This window comes from Trichosurus vulpecula, chromosome 4 (assembly GCF_011100635.1).
Source record: "Trichosurus vulpecula isolate mTriVul1 chromosome 4, mTriVul1.pri, whole genome shotgun sequence".
NCBI classification, from domain to species: Eukaryota; Metazoa; Chordata; class Mammalia; order Diprotodontia; family Phalangeridae; genus Trichosurus; species Trichosurus vulpecula.
This window is the reverse complement of record NC_050576.1, coordinates 138,225,760-138,235,752: the sequence shown is the minus strand read 5'-3', so window position 1 is coordinate 138,235,752 and position 9,993 is coordinate 138,225,760.

Here is a 9,993-nt window from a genome sequence, read left to right as displayed (position 1 = left end):
CGGAGCCAAGATGGCGGCTGGTAAGCAGGGAATAATGTGAGCTCCATACGGAGTCCCTCCAAAAACTTATAAAAAATGGCTCTGAACCAATTCTAGAATGGCAGAACCCACAAAACATCAGAGGGAAGCAGGGCTCCAGCCCAGGACAGCCTGGATGGCCTCTGGGTGAGGTCTATCCCACACGGAGCTGGGAGCTGGGAGCTGAGAGCTGGGAGCTGGGAACGGAGTGGAGCAGAGCCCAGCCTGAGCGGCGTGGACCAACAAGACCAGCAACCGGGCAGAACATGCCCTAGCGCCCTGAATCAGTGAGCTGCGGCAGTTACGAAACTTCTCAACCCACAAACACCAAAGACTGCAGAGAAGGTTAGTGGGAAAAGCTGCGGGAGTGGAAGGAGTTCGTGGTTCAGCTTCCAGCCCCGGGGGCAGCAGAGGTGGGGCAGCTACGGCTGTTGCTGCTTCCAGCTCCAGGCCCACCTGGTGGGAGGAATTAAGTGGCGGATCAGAGCAGGGGTGCACAGCCTGCTGAAGATCTAAGCCCAGTTCGGGTTGAGGGTTCTTGGGGAAGGAGCAGTGCTGGTGTGGCAGAGCTAGCACCTCCCCCCCAAACGTGGAACATAGAACTCTGTAGTCTACAAGCAGTCATACCCCACTGAAAAACTCAAAGGTCAAGTTAGTTGGCTGGGAATATGGCCAGGCAGCGAAAACGCACCGAGATTCAGTCTCAGACTTTGCATTCTTTCTTTGCTGACAAAGAAGACCAAAACATACAGACAGAAGAAATTAATAAAGTCAAAGAGCCTACAACAGAAACCTCCAAGAAAAACAGGAACTGGTCCTAGGCCATGGAAGAGCTCAAAAAGGAGTTGGAAAAGCAAGTTAGAGAAGTAGAGGAAAAATTGGGAAGAGAAATGAGAAGGATGCGAGAAAACCATGAAAAACAAGTCAATGACTTGCTAAAGGAGACCCAGAAAAATACTGAAAAATACACTGAAGAAAACAACACCTTAAAAAACAGACTAACTCAAATGGCAAAAGAGCTCCAAAAAGCCAATGAGGAGAAGAATGCCTTGAAAGGCAGAATTAACCAAATGGAAAAGGAGGTCCAAAAGACCACTGAAGAAAATACTACTTTAAAAATTAGATTAGAGCAAGTGGAAGCTAGTGACTTTATGAGAAATCAGGATATTATAAAACAGAACCAAAGGAATGAAAAAATGGAAGACAATGTCAAATATCTCATTGGAAAAACCACTGACCTGGAAAATAGATCCAGGAGAGATAATTTAAAAATTATTGGACTGCCTGAAAGCCATGATCAAAAAAAGAGCCTAGATATCATCTTTCAAGAAATTATCAAGGAGAACTGCCCTGATATTCTAGAGCCACAGGGCAAAATAGAAATTGAAAGAATCCATCGATCGCCTCCTCAAATAGATCCCAAAAAGAAATCTCCCAGGAATATTGTCGCCAAATTCCAGAGCTCCCAGATCGAGGAGAAAATACTGCAAGCAGCCAGAAAGAAACAATTTGAGTATTGTGGAAACACAATCAGAATAATCCAAGATCTGGCAGCCTCTACATTAAGAGATCAAAGGGCTTGGAATACGATATTCCGGAGGTCAATGGAGCTAGGATTAAAACCTAGAATCACCTACCCAGCAAAACTGAGTATCATGCTCCAAGGCAAAATATGGATTTTCAATAAAATGGGGGACTTTCAAACTTTCTCAGTGAAAAGACCAGAACTGAATAGAAAATTTGACTTTCAAACACAAGAATCAAGAGAAGCATGAAAAGGTAATCAAGAAAAAGAACAAGAAAAAGAAATTGCAAGGAACTTACTAAAGTTGAACTGTTTTGTTGACATTCCTACATGGAAAGATGATGTTTATGATTCATGAGACCTCAGTATTAGGGTAGCTGAAGGGAATATGGGTGAATGTGTATGTATGTATATATCTATGTGTGTGTGTGTATATATATATATATGTATATATATATATATATATGTATATGTATATATATATACACACACATAGAGAGAGAGAGAGAGAGAGGACACAGGGTGAGTTGAAGATGAAGGGAAGATATCTAAAAGAAATAAAATCAAATTAAGGGATGAGAGAGGAACATACTGAGAGAGGGAGATAAGGAGAGATAGAATGGGGTGGATTATCTCACATAAAGGAGGCAAGAGCAAGCAGTTCTGTGGGAGGAGGGGAGAGGGCGGATGAGGGGGGAATGGGTGAACATTGCTCTCATCAGATTTGGCCTAAGGAGGGAATACCATATATGCCCAATGGGGAATCTTACCCCACAGGAAAGAAGAGGGAAGAAGATAAAAATAAATGGGGGGGGATGATGGAGGGGAGGGCTGATGGGGGTGGAGGTAGTCAAAAACAAGCACTTTCAAAAGGGGACAGGGTCAAGAGAGAAAATTCAATAAAGGGTGATGGGTTGGGAAGGAGCAAAATATAGTTAGTCTTTCACAACATGAGTATTGTGGAAGGGTTATACATAATGATACACATGTGGCCCATGTTGAATTGCTTGACTTCTTAGGGAGGGTGGGTGGCAAGGGAAGAGGGGAGAGAATTTGGAACTCAAAGTTTTAAAAACAGATGTTCAAAAACAAACAAAAATGTTTTTGCATGCAACTAGAAAATAAGATACACAGACAATGGGGTGTAGAAATTTATCTTGCCCTACAAGAAAGGAAGGGAAAAAGGGGATGGGAGGGGAGTGGGGTGACAGAGGGGAGTGCTGACTGGGGAACAGGGCAACCAGAGTATACGCCATCTTGGAGTGGGTGGGAGGGTAGAAATGGGGAGAAAATTTGTAATTCAAACTCTTGTGGAAATCAATGCTGAAAACTAAATATGTTAAATAAACTAAAAAAAAAATAAAAAAAATTTAAAAAAGAGTACACAATGGTAAACAAGATCTTTAAGAGATAAGATCTCACAGGAGAGTGGAAATGATATCACTTAGGAGAGATGCCTTCTCAGCAGTCTCTAGAGTCAAAAGCCCTAGAGGTCAAGAAATATGATGGTGCCAGCTCTCATATATACCAATGTCTCTGAGGGCTTCAGTCCACCATTCATTAATTTCATTAGTCTGATGATGTCTTCCCTAATTACGTTGTTCCACAACTAACATTTATCTCTACCTCTCCTTTTGCATTCCCACTCAAGTGGGAACCTATCACATAATAAATTCAGTAAATACATATTGATTCATTGACTCTTCATTGCCTAACCTTTTAAGTTCATGTTGGAGGGAAAGAGGCAAATGGGAGAAAATTCACACTTCGTTGCCCTGCACCCACTGTGTTCTCCCATTCCTAGCCTCTAATATTTCTATTCTGATATATGACTATACTTGTCCCTCTTTTTTTCCTGCTCCCCTAAAAGTTCAGCCACTGCCTAAATTTTTGGTGGATTAAACAAAGTCTGAAACTAGCCACTCATCATTCCCTCTTGTGTCTTAATTTATAGTTCCCTGGTGGAGATCATTTATGAAGTGCCATTCTGGTACCCTGAAAACTTTCCCAAGGTGAGAACCTGACTCATCGTTAAAACACATCATTAAATGAGTGCCTAGTACACACTCAGGACAGTTAGTTCATTTGATGAGAACATGACACCAAAAAAGGCTTAGTTTCAAACTGAATCCCCATATGGGTCAGAAACTTTTATTTTGTACCTTGGCCATGAATCATCTATTTCATAAATGTGTGATCAGAATGGGAATTGGTTCAGAGAGTATAGCATAGCTCAGCCAAGAACAAACACAAAATAATGGGTGTGGTCTATTGACCATGAATTAGTCCAATATCCAAATCCAATATCCAATACTCATCAATAGTGCAGCTAGACAGAAAGGTGGTACACTGAATAGTGTTGGTTTTAGAGTCAGGGACCCTGAGTTCAAATCCTGCCTTAGGTACTTATTATCCCTGTGACCTTGGGTAAGGCACTTAACCTCTTTAAACCTCAGTTTCCTCATCTATAAAGTATCTATTTTGCAAGACTTTGTGCGACTCATTTGATCCCAATATCTTATTTGAGATAACATAATATACTTCACAAAAGCTTAAAGCACTATATAAATGCCAGATATCATCATCATCATCATCATCATCATCATCATCATCATCATCATCATCACACATGCACACACATTTAGAGGCACACATACAAACAGGGAACAGTACAACATTCTAAAAATGTAGAAGAAATAAACATAATTCACATCCTCTTCTTCCTGGAGAATCTGACTATCATTCCTATTTTTTAAAATATGCATACCTATTTACTCACATGTTATATATCCCATTGAAATATTATCTCATTGTGAGAAGAGACTGTTTGGCCTCTTTTTTGTATCCACGGCTTTAGCACACTGCCAGACATATAGCAAATACCTAATAAATGCTTGTTGACTGACTAAATCATTCAATATGCATTTATTAAGTATCTACAATGTGTCAGGTTCTATTCTGGGCAAAAGCAAAGTAATCCCCTTCTCAAGAGGTTTATATTATACTGGGGGAAGCAACTTGTTAAAAGATAAATAATGGATAAATATAAAACTAATATAAGGTAATGAGGCAGGAGGGGAGAGGGAATAAGCATTTATTAAGTACGTACTATATGCTGGGCACTCTGCTAAGCACTTCACAAATATTGTCTCATTTGATCCTCACAACATCCCAGGGACATAGGTGCCATTACTGAAGTTGAGTCTTCCTGAATCCAGGACCAGAATTCTGACCGCCGTGTCACCTAGTTGCCCTCAAGTGGATTAACTGCTGTGGGAGAGGATGGCATCAGGAGAGCCCTCCTGAAGGAGGTGGCAACTGAACAAAGCCTTGGAGAGAATTAAGAAGTCCAGGAAGAGGTGGTGAGGCACAGGAGCATTTCAGATGTGTGGGACAATCTTTGCAAAGGCATGAAGATGAGAAATTAAATGTCAGCCAGTGAGAACAGCAAATAGGTCAGTGTGGAAGAAAAGTACCTAAGATCATAGGGAAAAATGAATAACTAGCCACTAAAATGTGGCATTCCTTCAAATAGAATAGCTGCTTCTTAATTAAAAATGAGCCTAGATCCAGGATGAGCCAATTAACAAGATTTTAACAATGTTCCAACCTCTCTCAACAAACTCTGACCTGCCTCCTTCCTTTCCAGTAAGTAAGGGCATCATTATCTAATATCAGGTTGTTTAGTATTGGAAAAAGCAGTCATAAGAAGCCTTTAGAATATTATATAGATAGAAGTAAAGACTAGCATGGTGCTAGCCTGTGTCTTATGGAGCTAGAGAAAGGAAATGTTAACTTTTTTTTCTTTTTTTGTGACAAATGGCAGTCCAGAAGAGTTTACCTCCCAAACCAGATATATAGCCTGTTTATCTGTGCTGTGTAATAGACCTAGAAGGATAGACCAAGCTGCATCCCAGAAACAGACTCAGGTAGAGATTTTAGTGGAGTTCAGAAATGTGTTCCCAGGGGAACTTAGCCATGGCTGAAGAGGAATACATCATATTGCCATTCTTTCTCGTTCTCTTTCATAGCTGTAGCCATATTTCAGCATGTTATTTTAGCTCAGGTTTCTAATGAGCTTTAAAACTTAGGAACCCCATCCTTCTGCCTAATCCAGTGAGGGAGATAGCAGTAGTATTATTATCCCCATTTTATGGAGAAGGAAACTGAGACTTATGGAAATGAAATGAATTAGCTCATGGCTTTAGCTCAAAAGAATCAAAGACAGTCGTTAAATCCAGGCCTCTCCTAGCTCCAAGTCTAGCACTCTTTTCTCTATACTGTGATGCTTTTCTGCCCACACCAATCTATTGTTCATTCAGCTGACAAATCAGTTTTTCTAAAGCACAGATTTGACTATGTCATCCCTTATTCAATAAATGCCAGTGACTCCCTATTACCTCCATGTTGTTGTTGTTGTTGAGTCATTTTCAGTCGTCTCCAACTCTTCATGACCCCATTTGAGGTTTTCTTGGCAAAGATACTAGTGTAGTTTGCCATTCCCTTCTCCAGCTCATTTTTGTTCCTCAGTTTTTTCAGTCCTGTCCAACTCTTCATGACACCATTTGGGGTTTTCTTGGCAAAGGTACTGGAGTAGATTGCCATTTCCTTCTTCAGCTCATTTTACAGATGTGGAAACTGAGGCAGACACAATTAAGTGACTTACGCAGGGTCACACAGTTGGTAGCTAGTGAGAGGCCAGATTTGAAATAAAAAAGATGAGTCTTCCTGACTCTAAGCCTGACATTCTATCCACTGTGCTGCCTAGCTCCATAATCAAATATAAAATCCTTCATTTGGCTTTAAAAGCTTTTCATTACCTGCCAGTCCTACCTTTCTGGTCTTCTTACACTTACTCCCCACCATGAACCCTAAGATCCAGTGATATTGACTTCTTTGCTGTTCCTAACACACAACATTCCATCTCCTGACCTATTCCTTTTCATGGGCTATCCCTCATGTCTGGAATGTTCTCCCTCCTCACCTCTGCCTCCTAGTTTCCCTGGCTTCCACCAGATCTTGGCTAAAGTTCCAAGAAGTCTTTCCCCATCCTCCTTAATCTTAGTACCTTCCTCTGATACTACCTTCAATTTATCCTCCCTATATAAGTGTGTATGTAGTTTCTTTATACATAGTTATTTGCATGTGGTCACCCCCATTGGACTGTGAATTTCTTAAGAAAAGGGACTGTCATGTTGCCTTTCTTTGTATTCCCTAAGCACAATGCCTGATACATAGTAGGTGTTTAGTAAATGACAGTTCAATGACTGACTGACTGTATCTCAATCACAACCTCTTTGTTAATGACATTACTTGAGATTTTCTTAACTATTTCTGTGTGAAACAAGAGAAAGAGAGAGAGAGAGAGAGAGAGAGAGAGATCAAGAAGAAATGGAGTTCTTTTCATCTATAGCCTCCATATAAAACTTCAGATAGTAGTTTTTGAGGTGACTTTCATTAGAACTGGACTTTATCCATACATGTACAAATCAGAGAGTGGGGAGAAGATTCGGTGCTTTCTGGAATTTGCAAACTTCTACCACCAGCTAAGTTTATCCTCCATTGTCTCCCTACTCAACAGTGCTCCAGAAAAAGAAACGGACCCCAGAAGTCTAACCAATGTTTGTCCCTTTTACCTTACTGCAGATACAATTTACCTTTTTTTAAATCAAAACATTTGATGAGTCTCACGCAATATTATGGTAAACAAGATGGTGAAGTGTAGGCTAAACAATAGGACAATTACATGAATTTGGACCAGGTTGAATGGGTGAATCCAAAGAGGGGTCATCAATAGTCCAATGTCAACTTGGAAGGAGGACTTTGTTTTACTGTCCCAAGGAATCTGTGTTTGACTCTGCTCACATTTTTCATCAGTGACTTGGATGGCAATGCTTTTCAAAATGCAAATGACACAAAGCTAGGATTAATAGCTAACATGTGAGTATAACAGATCTTGGATCCAAAAAGTTCTCAGGGACAAAATATAATAATATGAAATTTACTTAGAGATAAATGACATTTACCATTTCTGTAACCCGGGGCAAGTCACTTAACCTCTTGGGATTCTGTTTCCTCATCTGTAAAATGAAGGGGTTGGATTTAATGAATTCTAAGGTCCCTCCTAGCTCTAAATCTAAGATCTTATGAGTAATTTTTAACACTTATGTTCGACAAATTAGCTTGCAAGTAGAATCTGGTAATGGAAGGGATAGATAGCAAATGTTTTCTATGAAAAAAATCTGTGGATTTTACTGGAGTACCAACTCAATATGAATCAGCGATGTAATATGAGTCAAAAAGAGTAGTGCCATCTTAGGTTGTATTAGTTTCAGGCCTATGTAGAGAATAGTGTCATAGTACTACTCATTGGTCAGACCACATCTGCACTATTGTGCTCAGTGCCCAGAGAACAACCAGAATGGTGACATGTGTTGAGATGTCTCCCTGAAGGATCAATGAAAGAAACCAGGAAGGTTTATGTAGGAGAAATGAAAATGTAATTGTTGATACAATGGCCATTTATAAGAATTTGAAAGAACTGATGAACAGAACTATGTATAGAATGATTTTATGTATATGTATATATGTATATGTATGTATATGTGTGTATATATATACACATATATATTTGTCTCTAATGGCAGCCATCTCTAGGGTAGGGGGGAGGGAAAAGAAGAAAAAAAACAAAGTTATACAACAACTCTAATATATATTTAAAAGGAATAGCAAGTTGTGCATAATAGATTTGCTGTTTCATGTGTGATAATCCTTTTTTTCTATTCTACTATGTTATGGAAATGCTTGATTTCTCAAGTTCAGAATAAAATAAATAATTTTTTAAAAAGAAAATAAAAGTTGTCATGCATAAAAAAGGATTAGACTTGTTCTGCTGAGAGTAAAATACTGCCAGAAATGAGTGAGAAGCAGCTAGGTGGTTCCATGGCTAGAGCTCTGGGACTGGAGTCAGGAGAATTTAAGATTAAATCTAGTCTTAGACATTTACTAGCTGAGTGACCACAGACAAGAGACTTAACCTGTTTTTCATCAGTTTCTTCATCTGTAAAAAGAGGATGATGATAACACCCAGAGTTGTTGTAAGGATAAATAGAGGTGTTTGCACAATGCATAACAAACTTTAAAGAACTATATGAACATTAGATATTATTATATTAGATATAGTAGTTTCCAAAATGACAGATTTAGACTCGATATGAATAGGCCTTAGTGACCAAAGCAGCAAGAGGTTAACTACATCAGATGAGTCAGTCCGACATTTATTCAAGCTTCAGGTTTGAGACAAGGAAGGACCCCATCAATCAAGACTGTTTATAGACAAGGTAACTCAGCAAAACTATGTACACTTCATAGTGTAATCACCTCTGGTCCCAGATTTCCAAAATACCATAGTAATAATAGTAATCACCACCAAGCCACATCTCTGGCACATTCACTTTCCAATGTCTCTGCATTTTTTCTCATTTTATGAACTCCATCCATAAGACACAGAAAATGCTTTGCCTATAGCACCTATAGAGCCTATAGCTCTTTCAATGTGATTTTATCTAAAGGTAAAGTTCTGTTCTCAAATGGCCATAGAAAATAAATTTACTGTCCTGAATTCAGCTTGCTAGCACAGATGATTGATTTGTACACCTTATACAACCTTTGCTGTTGACATGTAATAGGTTCAATTTCCATTCTCAAAACTTAATACCATTAATTCATCATCCAAATTGCCCACTTACAATATATTAGGATCTTTCATTTCAAGCTGATTCAGGTTCAACCTGGCTAGTAAAATGGTGGTCCGTTTTTTTTAAAGAAATGTTCTATAAATCTATAACCATGGCCCTGAGTCGGAAAGTTTAATAAACACACATTAAAAACTCTGAGAAAGGACATGAACATTTAGAAGAGTTATTTCTTCAATTGCATTAACGTTCTTATCAGAACAAAGATTAATAAAGGCAATGTGTGAGCTGATTGCTAGACTAAGAAAAAACAAAGTTTGGTTTTATTCCAGTCCCATTTCTTGACGAGGTGGTCTAACTAGGGAAACGTAGGACAAATGGAGCTTTTCTTCCAAGACACGAACATCTGGGGGAAATATTTTACCCTGTGGTAACCTTTACCCACATGCCTCCCCTCATACTGGTCTAAACAAATACCACTCTCAGGGTTCCATTGCTGTGCTACCCCTCCCCCAAACTTATCTTCCTCCCCAATTCCTGAGAGGGAAGGAGCCTGTCATTTCCTGTCTTGGCACAATTACACCCCCAAATATTCTGTGCAACAAATGGTTCCCTCCACCACCTTTCCATCCCAAATGTTTTCCATTATAGTTAGAGGAGGAAAAAAAGAAATCCAGGTAAAGCTCTACTCTGCAGTGCTGAACTTCATTAACCACATCACTTAACTTTTCTGTTCTTTAAGCTTGATGCAAAAAT